Genomic DNA, 16,462 nt, shown 5'->3' with positions numbered 1-16,462 from the left:
GGATCCACGACAAGAGAGCAATAAGTCTTCCCTGCGCCCATACCCAAGTATGCGCTCGGGACAATAGATCTGTGACTTGCCTAGCATCCATTGCAACGACCGATCCTTAATCGACACAGACAGAGAAAAAGTGTCACCAAGTCATGCCCTGTTGACCGCAGGACACAACCCCTTACACCCACCAGTACCCAAACCATATTCCTGCCTACTCACCATTTTCTTTTCCACCATATTATCATGAGTGACCATATTTTATCACCTATTTGTGAATAACGGCAGATTACTCACACTACCGATATCCTGAGCATAGCAGCTACTCGACCTGTACTAGTAGGACTCATGGGTAGATATATTTATGCATGTAGTTGTCATAAAATGCCTATAGCTTGAATGCACATCACATATATATATTCATAGATCATTAAAATAGAAGTTATGCACCGAGGCTTGCCTTGGGTAGGCGATGGGTCAGTAAGGTCAGCACCAACAGGCTCCGAGGCTCCCTCCTGCATGAGGATCTCCTCCTCGTATTCCTCAATCACCTCATCGTACACCTGCTCGTCGACGAGCACAAAATCTACCAGCTCGTGATCTACATGCATGAAATAATGATGCAATACTTACTAATATAGCAACAATAACTCTTAAAATAAAGGTACATCTGTTTAACCGCTAAGATAGTGCTACTGACCACAGTATTAAGCTATCTATCGTTGTCGATAACCAATTTGACGTATGGCATACAATATTATAACAACTACATGTATTCTTACTCCTAACGCTGATCTATGCTATAAACGATAAAACAAGGGTAATAGCTATTCTATTTTGCAACACATTCTAAGGCTACAAAATTTACAGCAAGTATATAATAACCTAGCGAGCCTACTGTAAAATTTTTATAGCTATATCCATCCCCAATCTACAACAAAAATTTCTACAATTATTAATCTACATAATACTAAGCCATCTAGTTTGAATTTATGAACCTACCATTGTTACGGCTAACTGTAATCTAACTGCACTAACAGGTAGATGGTTATTTTGAGAACCTAACAAACTTGGTTTCACTATTTTTGGACATCTACAGAATTTACTACAATTTATCAAAGTTCAGCTCATAACTAAATTAAATAAGTATTTCTACTTTACTGAAAATTGAAGAAACCAATTTCTAACTCGCGGCCCAACTCACGCGGCTCGGCCCACAACGGCGCGACACGCGCGCACGCGGCTCAGCCGAACGACGGCCTACGGCGGGAAGGACCCGCGTGCGTCGGTCAAAATGTAGAAACCCCCTCGGACTACTCTGTATTCCCCATGAGCTCAAAGGCACTATTCCGCTAGTCTACGGTTTTATGGTTACGCCCTTGGAATATTCTATCTTTACATCAGCAACACCCCCACGGCAACCGCGCGTGCACTGGCGCGGTGGCGCTGGCACCGGTGGCTGTGTCGGCCGCATCAGCCCTTCCCCGGCCTAACTACAGAGCTGACCCTTACCTAGGAGCGAACACGAAGCACCGGGCGGTGGAAACATGAACCAGGACGCTGCAGCGAGGTCGGACCACGATGGCAAGTAGCCTATAGCCACGGCGGGGCATTCCGGTGAGCGATAGCGAAAACGGAGCAAACGAGTTAGCTAGTGAGCTCAAGGGACTACCCACGGAGATAGTCGAGGCGTCGGTTCGGTCGGAGACGGCCCGAGCTGAGCTGGTCGCATGCACACTGGCGATGCGGCGGCGCACGATGATGGCACAACCGCGTCGGGGAAGGCTGGGCTACAGTAACGCTACGCTGAGGTGCGTAGGGTGCTTAGGAGGGGAAGACGAGGTCGGTGGTGCAAGTAATTGCTACAAGGTGCTTAGGGTCCATGGGTTGCCAACAACGCAGACCCGTCCGGTCTTAAGGACCTGGCGGAGTGGTAACCCCAAATTGGGACACTGTGCGGCGGCACAAGCAGCGCGGTGGGGTCGGTTGGGTGGATGGCTACCTAGCAGAGCTGAGGACATGACTAATTGAATCACGATACTGTCACCATGATGAATCGAAGGAAACGGTCCCGCCGGCCATGGCGACAGCGGAGATAGGGGGGTTTGGCACGGCTTTGCTCGGCACAGTCGTGGCCGTCAACGCAAAGTACAAGTGAACTGCGCGCCAGCGCGTGGTAGCAGGCAGCCGAGGCAGCAGCGCAAGGACCATGCGTGCGATGTGCTTGCACAGGGCAGCAGTGAGGACGCGGCTGGCGCTTCGACGCGTGCTGGGCGAGCGAGCAGCGGCTCTAGGCCGAGCAGCGGCGGTGACCGCGGCCAGCGTTGGCTATGTTCAAAATAGGTGAAATGCACGCTTTTTAAAGCTGTCGAAAAAACCTACCCGAAGGTCCAAACGCCAAACCACTTCTTCTATACTCCAGAGGGTACATAGAGTTATCGACCTATGCCACGACATCACCTACTTCTTAAGTCGATCTCTCTACAAAAATTGTCGAACGTGGCTTCGTCGACCTATTTTCAACTTACGCGAAATGACTTAGGCCCTGTTTGGTTGGGCTGTGGCTGTGGGAAAAAGCTGTTGTGGGCTGTGAGCTGTGGAAAAGCTGCTGTGGGCTGTGAGCTGTAGAAAAGCTGAAAGCTATTTGGTTAAACAAGTATAAAATATACCTTTTATCTTTATCTCTCTTGAAACAACTATGGAAGAGCTTTTTATTCCACCAATTTCGAAAAGCAGAAAGCCAAAAGCCAAAAGCAGGGTCAAACCAGCTTTCAAAAATAAACTACGGAAAAGCAGCTGCTTCTGAAAAAGCATCCTCCAAAAGCAGCCCCTTTGGTTGGGCTTTTGGCTTTTGGGGCCAAAAGCCAAAGCCAAAAGCCCAACCAAACAGGGCCTTAGACTTCGAACGGTTTCGCGTCGAATTCCAATTCCGACCTACTTGATATACTCGCTAGCGAACCTCGTCCTCCACCGCACATACTTCATCATCGCCTACGAAGTACGTACTACAAACTTTATTAAAGTTTGCATAAACATTCTACCGCATTTTTATTCGATAAAAATTCGCTTATAATACTAAACGATGTAAAGCGACATGAAACGTAATATTTGTTTCTTGTTTCGGATAAACGTTTCCAGTACCTTACATTGATTTATACTTTATGTTACACACATTTGCACATAAATAGGATGCTCATGCAGTGTTTCAGCAAAAATAGTACAATGTAACACCGAGGGTGTTACAGAACTCGTCGTTCGTAGGGGACCAAGGAGTGCATTGCGCCACAAGGTGGCCAACGGTCTCTGCGGCATTGCGCAGACCGAGTGGGAGCACCATCGGAGCGCTCCGGATGAGGTATTCCGGAGAGAGCGGCTCTCCTTCGACAAGCTGCGTCATGACATTGGCGAACGAGAAGGTGAGGTGGCGTAAATCCTCCCGGGACGATCGGGTCCTAGGAAGGCGCCGAGCTGGCGCTCTAACCTCCCGTACTCGAAGCCAACGAGCTGGTCGCTCCCGAGGGCATGGGCCTCCAGTGCGTGCGGCCGCAGCTCCTCAAGCGCCTCGATGATCACGTCGAGGCCGGTGGAGTGGAGAGGTTGGACGGCGGCGGAAGCCTGCGCCAACTCTCTCTCCGTCGTGACGATGAAGTACAGGTCCCCAAAGCGCACGTGCGTTCGCAGGACCCAGCTGACGTTGTGACTAGCCATCCGAGGCCTGGTGTGGGTGTCGAGACGCGCAAAAGGCCCCTACCTGGCGCGCCAACTGTAGGTGTTTCGAGTAACCACCGACGAGTAAATTTCTAGTATTGCGCGTCTATCTCGGATGGTGTGCTTAGAGGACACGAGGTTTATGCTGGTTCGGGCAAAATGTCAACAGGGATGTCTCCACGTCGTGGCCTTGTCCGTCACTGGCGCCATGCGCAGGCGTCATCTGCCGGTCATGGCGTTCCATCCCGTCCCGACGGACGTCGTGGTGATCTGACACGTCTGTCAGCGCTCGTACGAGGGTTAGGCAGAATAGCATCGGTACGCTCGACGCTGTTCTTGATGTGAATCCTCATGTATGGCCCATCATGGCCTCGAGTTACATTGAGTCATGCCCGTCTCTTCCCTAGTGTCAGAGTTTTGACCCAGGCACATACGCCCGGACCTTGAGTGGTTGGCGGCGATATGGGTCCCCGTCGGGCGAGACGGAGCCTGCGACCCTTAGGGGTTGGGCGTGACGGAGCCCTGAAAGGATCAAGATGCCCAAGAGGGGGGGTGAATTGGGCTAATTCGAAATTCTCTTGCAATAAACAAATCCTACGGATGGCCCAATTAACCCCTTGTGCCTAGAAAAGTGTTTCTATCAAACTAATGCACAACGAACTCACAACCTATATTTCAACCTTACTCTAGCAAGCAATTCTATGGATGAAAAGCAAGTATTGAATTGCTCAAAGTAAATACTCAAAGTAAGTGCTCAAAGTAAATAGGGAGAGAAAGGAACGCGGCGATGTTTTGCCGAGGTATCGAAGAGTCGCCACTCTCCACTAGTCCTCGTTGGAGCACCCGCGCAAGGGTGTAGCTCCCCCTTGATCCGCGCAAGGATCAAGTGCTCTTTACGGGTTGATTCTTCGACACTCCGTCGCGGCGAATCACCCAAAGCCGCTCACAACTTTGAGTTGGGTCACCCACAAGCTCCGCCGGGTGAACACCAAACTCCCAATCACCACCAAGCCGTCTAGGTGATGGCGATCACCAAGAGTAACAAGCACGAACTCTCACTTGACCACGCGAAGCCTAATGAGACGATGGATGCACACTTTGCTACTCTTGATTTGCTAGTGAGGCTACTCTCTTGGATTCTCAAATCACAAACACCTCACTAGGACCTTGCTCTTCTTGGCACTCACAGACGTGTTTCTCAGCTGTTGGAATGAGCAAAAGTGACTCCACTCACGAGAGGAGCTTCTATTTATAAGGCAGCCTGAAAAACTATCCGTTATGAGCTTCTGCGGGGTGACCGGACGCTCCGGTCGTGATGACCGGACGCTCCGGTCAGTTCTACCCGCGAACCAGTATTTAAAGAGTCGACCGGACGCTGGCAGGGTCCGGTCAGCACTGACCGGACGCGTCCGGTCGCATAAAACCCTTACTGGAACCTTACTGGACTCGACCGGACGCTGAACCCTCAGGGTCCGGTCGCACTGACCGGACGCGTCCGGTCACACTTTTCCAAGTCTGGACCCTTACTGGAGTCGACCGGACGCTAGCTCTCAGCGTCCGGTCACACGACTCTCCAGCGTCCGGTCACAACAGACTTAACCACCTCAGTCAAACGAACTGACCGGACCCTGCGGCCAGCGTCCGGTCGCACCGGAGCCAGCGTCCGGTCAGTGTTTGACCCTCCATTCACTTTCAACTTTCGAACATATGTGAATGAAGTTTGCTCCAAAGGATCTTAGGCATTCATAGGAGCTACCTAGAGCTAGTTTTAACAAGTGTGCACCACACCTAACTCACTAGACTCAACTAGGTCAAGCTACCCGTTCATACCCCCCTTCATAGTACGGCCAAAGGAAAAAACAAAGTCCTAAACTACTCTAAGTGTCTCTCCAACTCCAATCGACACTTAGAACTAGTTATCCTTAACCTTGTCGTCCATCCTCTGAAAACCGAAACGATTTCCATCGTAGGGGCATGACAACCTCGATTGCCCAATCGATCTCCATTACCATGACCTAACTTAATTGCCTCTGCAAAACACACGTTAGTCATAGTAATCTTGTATTGACATTAATCACCGAAATCCAACTAGGGGCCTAGATGCTTTCAATCTCCCCCTTTTTGGTGATTGATGACAATACTACCTCGAGTATGTTATGGAGTGAGGTTTTTGACGGGCTTGGTTCATATAAGCTTTTGTCAATAAGAACAAAGAGTTAGTCAAGCTTATATGACCCAAGCCAACACAATGTACTCAAAGGATATGAATTAAGTATGAGTACAAATAACAAAGCTCATTTGCTTCGAAGTATAAACGCGGAAGCAAACGCAAATGAGCATAATCACAAGTGATATGACATATAGAAAAGCGAAGTAGAAATCACACATGTCAAATATCACAACCACGTAGATAGCACTATCACATATATATAATAGTATGCATGAAAGTAAACACACGAATGCATAAGTAATAGTGTATCACACAAATAAAACTCCAAATGTATATAAAAAGCTAATACTAGATAACTAGCTCCCCCTAAAACTCGCTCCCCCTAAGTCTACATACTCAAACCCTCTCCCCCTTTGGCGTCAAACACCAAAACCTAAGGGTCGGACGGCGGGGCTGCAGCGGACGAGTCGGGCGCTGAAGTACGTGGAGCAAGATGGAACTGGGCGCCATCATCATCAGATCCTGAGCTCTGAACTGACTGACCCTCTGAAGCAGGAAGTGTCGCTGAAGCGGTCTGGGTCTGAGCTGGGGCTGGTGCTGCCTGTGACGCTGCAAGTAAGTCTGTCGTAGGATCTGACGAGGCGACAGACGAGGGGAGCCTCTGAGTGGTCATGATAGCTGGAGCTGCTGTAGACGGACCGGCAGTATGCATGTGAGGTGGAGTAGGCATGCCGGTCAACTCGCTGAATGATGCTCCAAGACTCCTGGAGACTGACGACTCAGGCACGAACAGCGAGGAAGACTGCTCTGGTGTAAAGCCCGTCTGAAAGGGCGTGAACTGCGGGGCAACACCCGGTGAGGCTAACCACTGGGACACCTGTACTGGAGGTGACGTGAACTGAACTGGAGGCTGTCCCTGACTCTGAAGCCCGATGGGCTGTACTGCTGGAGTCGTCGAAGTGGTAGGAGGCTGTGCAAGCTGGGGCGAAGGCTGTGGCATTGGGACCCCAATAGCTGTCACTACATGCTGCATGAATCCCATGAGCTGCTGCTGCATTAGTAGCTGCTGGTGCTGAAGGAGCTGCTGCTGCCGCTGGAACTCGTCCTGACGAGCCTGAAACTGTGCGAAGTTGGCAGCTGTCTCCTGTGCCTGTCGTGTCTGATCCTGCTGCATCCGCTCAAGGATAGCAATGAGAGCGGGGTCTGTCTGTGGAGCAGGTGGAGCAGAACTGGAGCTACCGGCCTCTGCATCGTGTCTGCGTGGAGGCATCTGAGGTATAGGCTGGTAGTCGTCGTCGGAGCTATCACTGTACTCGCTCACCTCCTGCTGTGCCTCTAGCTCCGCCTCCTCAGTAGCTGCAATCCCTCTGATGATCTCATCCTGCTGAGCTGCAGACTCTGGCACGTCGGGGCGACGGCTAGGCTGACTGGGTGCCTGAGGAGTGGCGTGTCTGATCCGCTGTGACAGGTTGTACGCTGGGAACTCTGTGGTGGCACCTGTATACTCATCCATCATGCCAGGGGGCTTATCCATCACAACTCTGCGAATAAGGAAGGTGATCCAGTGAGCATAGGGAAGCTGCCTGCGACCCTTGAATCCCTCAGCTATAGTATCCTCCATCTCAGAAAGAAGGAGGTCCCAGATGTCAAACACTGTCATCTGCATGATGGCATTGAGAAGCCAGAGCTGTAAGCGAGTCAGGCCCTCCCTGTATCCCAACCTGGGAAGCAGTGTCCTCCTGATGATGGCCTCTAGTATCCTCGCTGTAGGAGTCAAGTCACTGGGGTTCCTGCTCGACCCCTCACCAAACGGCTCCTTGAAGCAATGCCGCACTAAGTCTGTAGGGGGCACCAACCCTCCATGGGGACGCCTGGGAGGTCCCTGCTGTCCATAGCAAACCTCATGCATCTTTATGGGTTGCTCCTGTAGTCTCAGTATCTCCCTGGCTCTGCCACTAGTCACTCTATGGTCTTTGCCGTTGAAGGCAAAGTGAATGAATCTGTGATGAGGATCAACATAGAGCGAGGCATAAAACTGACGGACCCAAGATGGTACATATATCCCCGTCCGTCCAATCAGATCTGACAGTCCTGGCAAATATGACAAGTATTGCCGAATGCCCTCTCCGGCTGCTGCCACAATGGACTCTATCTGACAGACCCTCTGTGATCTGAACACTGCCCCACTGTTAAGATATGCATTGTAGAAATCCTCATGCAGTGGCGTGTAGAACCCCTCAGCTGCTCTCTCATCCCTCCTCGGAGGAAACCAGATCTCGAACTCAACAAACCGCAGCTGCTGAACCTGCCTGGCTGTAGCGGCCCTCAAGTCGAGGTGTACCACTGGAGGCGGACCCTCTGGTCTGGGCAGGGGACGTGAACCCCTGCGCCGTGTAACTGGCCTCGGTGGAACTGTAGCACTGGTACGACTCGAGCGGCGTAGCTGAGGTGCCGGCTCGGTCTCCTGACTCTCCTGAGTCTCCTGGGCTGGCTGAGGCTCTGCTGGTGGGGGCTGCTGCTGTGCTGACGGACCCTCCTCAATGGCAACCCGTCGTCCTGCCAACGTGGCAGTCCCAGCTGGACTACCATGACGACGCTCAGCCTCCTCAATCGCAGCTCGGACTGCGGGTGAAACTGGCTGATCTGCAATAACAACTCCGCTGCGGGTACCACCTCTTTCGGCACGCTCTGCGGCCTCTGCAACAGCTGCTGCTCTCGCTGTCTCGGCGTCGGGGTACTTGCGCTTCTTGGATGTTACTTGCTTGGTTGACTTGCCCTTGGATCCGGCTGGCTGACGAGGCGGGGGCCTCCGATCATCATCGCCTGGGCCACCACCAACATTCTTGGTGCGAGCCATCTGAGCTGACAAGATGGTGAACTGCCGCTGATGAAGATCAACTGTCAATACTGCTGCTTTCGAGGCTTGGCCTCGATCCTTACTCGCGAGCTTGGCTCCGAGTTTACTGCCAACTGCCAGACGAAACACAACGGAACCGACTCGCTGCACGATAGAATAGATGGATATACAAATAAATACCATATATCTAATAGTTGCGAAATCCTAATAGAGAAAGCAATGTAGATGCGAAATTGAATCGTATGGCTTTCTACCTGACGAACCGCGAACCGAGAAGAGGTAAGTTGTCACGCGGGGGATCTCAGAACCGGCTAGGGTTAGGTCAAACGCCCTGAATGCAATGGGGAATCAATGTATTTAGAATTGATCGAGATCACAATTTGAGATCAAGATTGAAATACAAAGATTGCCATACCAATCAAATGGGAGGATAGCCCTGGGCAACGATTGGGCAGCGAGGTGACCGGCGAGGTTGGTCGAGAGGAAACCGGCGAGGAGCTGAGCAGGCGAGGTGGCGCGGGCGGTGCTCCGAGATGAGCTGGCGCGGGGCTCGGTAGCGCGCGGCTGGGCTGCGGCGGCGCGTGGCTAGGGCACGGCGTGGTGGCGCGCGGCTGGGCAGGCGTGGCGCGGCAAGGCTGCGACGGTGGCTCGGGCTAGGGCACGGCTGCGCGGGCGCGAGGTACGGCGGCGACTTGGCGAGGCAGCGGCGGCGCGTGCGCGTGATAGGGCGCGAGGAGGTGGCGGCGCTGGTTAGGTCAGAGGAGAAAGACTTGAAGGCCCGTTAATATAATCCCCCAAGAACGTGACAGAGAAGGAAACGGGAAAAGAGGCTTGAAGTCGCGCGGGATCCACTGACCGGACGCTCCGGTGGTAGCGACCGGACGCTACCACCCAGCGTCCGGTCGATTCCAGAGAGGTCCAAATCCTCTGGAATCGCGACCGGACGCGTCCGGTGGTCCTTGACCGGACGCTGGCAGGGTCCGGTCAGTACAACTTTGTCATCCTCCGATCGACCGGACGCTGAGCCCTTTCTGACCGGACGCACAGACGCAGCGTCCGGTCACTCCTTCAACAGCAGTTCACCTCCTGTGAACTGACCGGACGCTGGACAGAAGCGTCCGGTGCAGCGTCCGGTGCACCTTTTTCAGCAATCCTTCAACATACCTTCGCGCTACCTGTTCCCAATCAAGTCCCAACTCGAATAAGATCCAAATAAACACCAATTGGGACTGATGTGAGTGACCTCTCTCAAACCCTCATATTTTTCAAAATATTTTGCCTTAGGCTATAATTCTTTTTAAGAAAGTAGGCAACAAGAGGGCAAATGGAACAAAACGACAAAACAACATTCATGCATATGTAATGCTTGTAAGTAAATCTAGTTGCTTGTCAAGTTTGATCCAAGGTTAAGCTTCTTCACACGCTTTTCGGCGGTTATCTTAACCATGTTAGACAAGCCCTATATGCTTTGCCACAAATTAAACATGTTGTATTTTACAATGAATGCAAGGGACAACACAAGCTCAATTTTTTGTGAAGTTACTAAAATCAAGTACATTGAGCTCGTTCCGCAATCTACAAAATGTAGCTTCATCTAGCGGTTTAGTGAAGATATCCGCTAATTGATCTTCGGATCTTACACCTTCTAGTGATATATCATTTTTGGCTACATGATCTCTTAGAAAGTGATGGCGGATATCTATATGCTTGGTGCGAGAGTGTTGAACCGGATTATTTGCAAGTTTTACCGCACTTTCATTGTCGCACAAAAGAGGTACTTTCTCTAGAACTACTCCATAGTCTAGTAAAGTTTGTTTCATGTATAAAATTTGTGCACAACAAGCACCCGCGGCAATGTATTCCGCTTCGGCGGTGGACAAAGCCACACTATTTTGTTTCTTGGAGGACCAAGACACAAGTGATCTACCAAGCAAATGGCACCCTCCGGATGTGCTCTTTCTATCAACTTTGCATCCGGCGTAATCCGAATCGGAATAGCCAATTAATTCGAATAAAGCTCCTTTGGGATACCAAAGGCCAATGCTTGGTGTGTGCTTAAGATACCTAAGGATTCTTTTTACGGCAATTAAATGTGTTTCCTTAGGACTTGCTTGAAATCTAGCACACATACACACACTAAACATGATGTCGGGCCTAGATGCGGTTAAATATAACAAGCTACCAATCATAGAACGGTAGAGAGTTTGATCAACCGAGTTACCTCCCTCATCTAGGTCGAGATGTCCATTGGTAGGCATTGGGGTCTTGATTGGCTTACATTCATCCATCTTGAATCTCTTGAGAAGATCTTTTGTGTATTTCTCTTGAGAGATGAAGATGCCTTCCTTCATTTGCTTGACTTGAAAACCAAGAAAGAATGTAAGCTCACCAATCATTGACATCTCGAACTCCTTAGACATCAATTCACCAAATTCTTTGCATGAGTCTTCATTTGATGATCCAAAGATGATATCATCAACATATACTTGACAAATGAAGATATGCCCATCAAGCTTCTTGGTGAATAGTGTGGTGTCGACCTTCCCAATGGTGAAGCCCTTCTCAATGAGGAAGTCCCGAAGGCGCTCATACCAAGCTCTTGGGGCTTGCTTAAGCCCATATAGTGCCTTGGACAACCTATAAACATGATTAGGATATCTAGGGTCTTCAAACCCGGGAGGTTGATCAACATAGACTAGTTCATTAATAAAGCCATTTAAGAATGCACTTTTCACATCCATTTGATATAGTTTCATTTCATGATGTGATGCATATGCAAGAAGGATACGGATGGCTTCTAATCTTGCAACCGGTGCAAAGGTTTCTCCAAAATCTAAACCTTCAACTTGAGAGAACCCCTTTGCTACTAGTCTTGCCTTGTTCCTCACAACAACACCTTGATCATCTTGCTTGTTGCGGAACACCCACTTCGTTCCAATGACTCTTGCATCTTTTGGTCGTTCTTCAAGATTCCAAACTTCATTGCGAGTGAAGTTGTTCAACTCTTCATGCATGGCATTTATCCAATCCGGATCTTTAAGAGCATCTTCTACCTTGGTAGGCTCATAGCAAGAGACAAAAGAGTGATGAGCAATAAATGAAGTAAGTTTTTGAGATCGAGTCATCACCCCCTTTGTTGGACTCCCTATGATGAGATCTTGTGGATGATCTTGTAGGAGAGGTGTATTTCTTCTATTGACCACTTGAGGAGGAGGTTGTGGAGCATCAACATCTTGTGCTTGTACCACCATTTGCTCATGGGAGATATGAGTATCTTCATTTTCTACTCTCCCAACTTTTTCACCATCTTGTGGTACATTTGATGAAGAAGGTTGGTTAATGACTTGTACATCATCTTCATCATCTTTTGGCTTGATGTCTCCCACCGGAATGTTCTTCATAGCCTCCCTCAATGGTTCATCACCTACATCATCAAGATTCTCATGTGCTCCTTGGGAGCCGTTAGATTCATCAAATTCCACATCATATGTTTCTTCAACCAAGCCGGTGGCATGATTAAATACTCTATATGCTTTGGACTTCAATGAGTAACCAACAAGAAAACCTATATCACAACGCCTTTGAAACTTCCCTAGGTGTTGCCGCTTCTTGTAGATGTAGCACTTGCAACCAAACACCCTAAAGAAGGAAACGTCCGGCTTCTTCCCATTGAGCAACTCATATGGTGTCTTGACAAGGAACTTTTGAAGAAATAGGCGGTTGGATGCATAACATGCGGTGTTGATTGCTTCCGCCCATAGAGCTTCGGGAGTGTTGTACTCATCTAGCATTGTTCTTGCAAGAGTGATCAAAGTCCGGTTCTTCCTCTCAACTACACCATTTTGTTGAGGAGTATAGGTTGCGGAGACTTCATGTTTGATTCCAACTTCATCACAATAAGCTTCTATGTTTGTGTTGTCAAACTCTTTGCCGTTGTCACTCCTTATCTTCTTGAGCTTCACTTCAAATTCATTTTGAGCTCTCTTGGCAAACTTCTTGAAACAAGATGCAACTTCGGATTTGTCATGAAGGAAGAACACCCATGTATATCTTGAATAGTCATCCACAATCACAAGACAATAGAGATTTCCTCCCAAACTCTTGTATGTTGTTGGTCCAAATAAATCCATGTGTAGGAGTTCTAGCACTCTTGTGGTTGACATGAAAGCTTTGGTTGGATGAGTGTTTGCAACTTGCTTGCCGGCTTGACATGCACTACAAAGCTTGTCCTTCTCAAACTTCACATCCTTCAATCCTCTTACCAAATCATTCTTCATAAGCTTCTTGAGTGAGCTCATCCCAACATGAGCAAGTCTTCTATGCCATAGCCACCCAAGTGTTGTTTTGGTGAATAGGCAAGTTTTCAAGTTTGCATCTTCGGAGGTGAAGTCAACTAGATATAAGTTGTTGTATCTAAATCCATTGAATATCACTTGATTGTCATCTACTTTGGATACAACAACCTCCTTTTCGGTGAATAAGCATTGAAATCCAAGATCACACAATTGCCCAACGGATAGCAAGTTGAAGCTCAATGAAGCAACATAGAGTACATTGGAAATGGAATGATCATTTGATATTGCCACTTTGCCCAATCCTTTAACCTTGCCCTTTGAATTATCTCCAAATGTTATTTTCTCTTGTCCATCTACCTTTTCATCTAGTGAGGTGAACATACGAGGATCACCGGTCATATGTTGAGTGCAACCACTATCAATAACCCAATGACTTCCACCGGTCTTGTAGTTCACCTTGCGTTCACCTTTGGCCATAAGGCATAGGTGTGTAGAGGATGATGGCGATGGTGGTGGTGAAGATGCAAGATCAATAGCAATGGCGGCCACCTTTTCATCGTCACTCTCATCATCGGATGATCCACTTGATGAATCAATGTCCGTGAGCCAATCACCGACAATGTAGGCCTTGCCACTCTTCTTCTTCTTGTAGAAGTCCCTCTTTTTGCCATCTCTCTTCTTGTATGGCTTGTTCTTCTTCTTTTCATCTTCATCACTTGAATCATCTTTCTTGCCCTTGTTCTTGAACTTGTCTTTCTTGGGCTTTGTGCATTGATGAGCTAGATGGCCAAGTTCGCCACAATTGTAGCAATCCATCTCGGAGATTGGCTTTCTTCTTGAGCTTGTGAAGAACTTCTTCTTCTTGCCATCAAACTTGATGCCACTCTTATTTAGCCTTTTTAGCATCTTGGTGGTCTTCTTCACCATGAGGGCAAGACTTTCTTCATCATCTTCATCACTTGAGCTCTCATACTCAAGTTTTGCTTTGCCCTTGTCTTGGCTAGCTTTGAATGCTAAGTCCTTCTCTTTCTTCTTTGTAGAGGATGAGCCGTCTTGTGGTGTGATGTGCATGTACATCTCATGAGCATTGATCTTTCCCAAGATTTGTGTCGGTGTAGCGGTGGAAAGATCACCTTGATGTAGCACGGTCACAATGTGCCCATATTTGTCAATGGGGAGGACACTCAAGATTCTTCTCACAACGTCGGATGGTGACATTTGAGTAAGTCCAAGCCCATTGACTTCCTCTACAAGAACATTTAGTCGAGAATACATCTCATTAGCACTTTCTTTGGGAAACATCTCAAAAGAATTTAGCTTTTTAATCACAAGATGATAGCGTTCCTCACGCTCACTCTTGGTTCCCTCATGGAGCGCACAAACGTCCGACCATAGAGCATGGGCGTCTTTGTGGTTCCTTACACGATTGAACACCTCTTTGCAAAGGCCTCTAAAAATGGTGTTGCGAGCCTTTGCATTCCATTTTTCATAATTTACTTCATCGCCTTGAAGTTGGGCGGCATTCCTAGGTGCGGGGAACCCTTGGGAGGCGGCTCTAAGAATTCCAACATCTAGAGCTTCTAAGTATGCCTCCATGCGGATTTTCCAATATGGAAAATCATCTCCCTCAAAGATAGGAGGAGGACCATCCCCGTGAGACATCTTGCTCTAAGCGATTAAGCTTAAAAACGTGAGCACGAGGCTCTGATACCAATTGAAAGGATCAAGATGCCCAAGAGGGGGGGTGAATTGGGCTAATTCGAAATTCTCTTGCAATAAACAAATCCTACGGATGGCCCAATTAACCCCTTGTGCCTAGAAAAGTGTTTCTATCAAACTAATGCACAACGAACTCACAACCTATATTTCAACCTTACTCTAGCAAGCAATTCTATGGATGAAAAGCAAGTATTGAATTGCTCAAAGTAAATACTCAAAGTAAGTGCTCAAAGTAAATAGGGAGAGAAAGGAACGCGGCGATGTTTTGCCGAGGTATCGAAGAGTCGCCACTCTCCACTAGTCCTCGTTGGAGCACCCGCGCAAGGGTGTAGCTCCCCCTTGATCCGCGCAAGGATCAAGTGCTCTTTACGGGTTGATTCTTCGACACTCCGTCGCGGCGAATCACCCAAAGCCGCTCACAACTTTGAGTTGGGTCACCCACAAGCTCCGCCGGGTGAACACCAAACTCCCAATCACCACCAAGCCGTCTAGGTGATGGCGATCACCAAGAGTAACAAGCACGAACTCTCACTTGACCACGCGAAGCCTAATGAGACGATGGATGCACACTTTGCTACTCTTGATTTGCTAGTGAGGCTACTCTCTTGGATTCTCAAATCACAAACACCTCACTAGGACCTTGCTCTTCTTGGCACTCACAGACGTGTTTCTCAGCTGTTGGAATGAGCAAAAGTGACTCCACTCACGAGAGGAGCTTCTATTTATAAGGCAGCCTGAAAAACTATCCGTTATGAGCTTCTGCGGGGTGACCGGACGCTCCGGTCGTGATGACCGGACGCTCCGGTCAGTTCTACCCGCGAACCAGTATTTAAAGAGTCGACCGGACGCTGGCAGGGTCCGGTCAGCACTGACCGGACGCGTCCGGTCGCATAAAACCCTTACTGGAACCTTACTGGACTCGACCGGACGCTGAACCCTCAGGGTCCGGTCGCACTGACCGGACGCGTCCGGTCACACTTTTCCAAGTCTGGACCCTTACTGGAGTCGACCGGACGCTAGCTCTCAGCGTCCGGTCACACGACTCTCCAGCGTCCGGTCACAACAGACTTAACCACCTCAGTCAAACGAACTGACCGGACCCTGCGGCCAGCGTCCGGTCGCACCGGAGCCAGCGTCCGGTCAGTGTTTGACCCTCCATTCACTTTCAACTTTCGAACATATGTGAATGAAGTTTGCTCCAAAGGATCTTAGGCATTCATAGGAGCTACCTAGAGCTAGTTTTAACAAGTGTGCACCACACCTAACTCACTAGACTCAACTAGGTCAAGCTACCCGTTCATACCCCCCTTCATAGTACGGCCAAAGGAAAAAACAAAGTCCTAAACTACTCTAAGTGTCTCTCCAACTCCAATCGACACTTAGAACTAGTTATCCTTAACCTTGTCGTCCATCCTCTGAAAACCGAAACGATTTCCATCGTAGGGGCATGACAACCTCGATTGCCCAATCGATCTCCATTACCATGACCTAACTTAATTGCCTCTGCAAAACACACGCTAGTCATAGTAATCTTGTATTGACATTAATCACCGAAATCCAACTAGGGGCCTAGATGCTTTCAAGCCCGCGACCCTTCGGGGTCGGATGAGACGGAGCACGCACCCAAGGGTCGGGCGAGACAGAGCCCGCAGCTCGGGGTCGGACGAGACGAAGCCCGCGGCCTTGGACGAGACCCCCGCGGCCTCGAGGTCGGACGAGACG

The sequence above is a fragment of the Miscanthus floridulus genome, chromosome 16 (genome assembly GCF_019320115.1).
Source record: "Miscanthus floridulus cultivar M001 chromosome 16, ASM1932011v1, whole genome shotgun sequence".
NCBI classification, from domain to species: Eukaryota; Viridiplantae; Streptophyta; class Magnoliopsida; order Poales; family Poaceae; genus Miscanthus; species Miscanthus floridulus.
The sequence above is the reverse complement of the archived record's forward strand: the minus strand, read 5'-3'. Positions refer to the sequence as shown.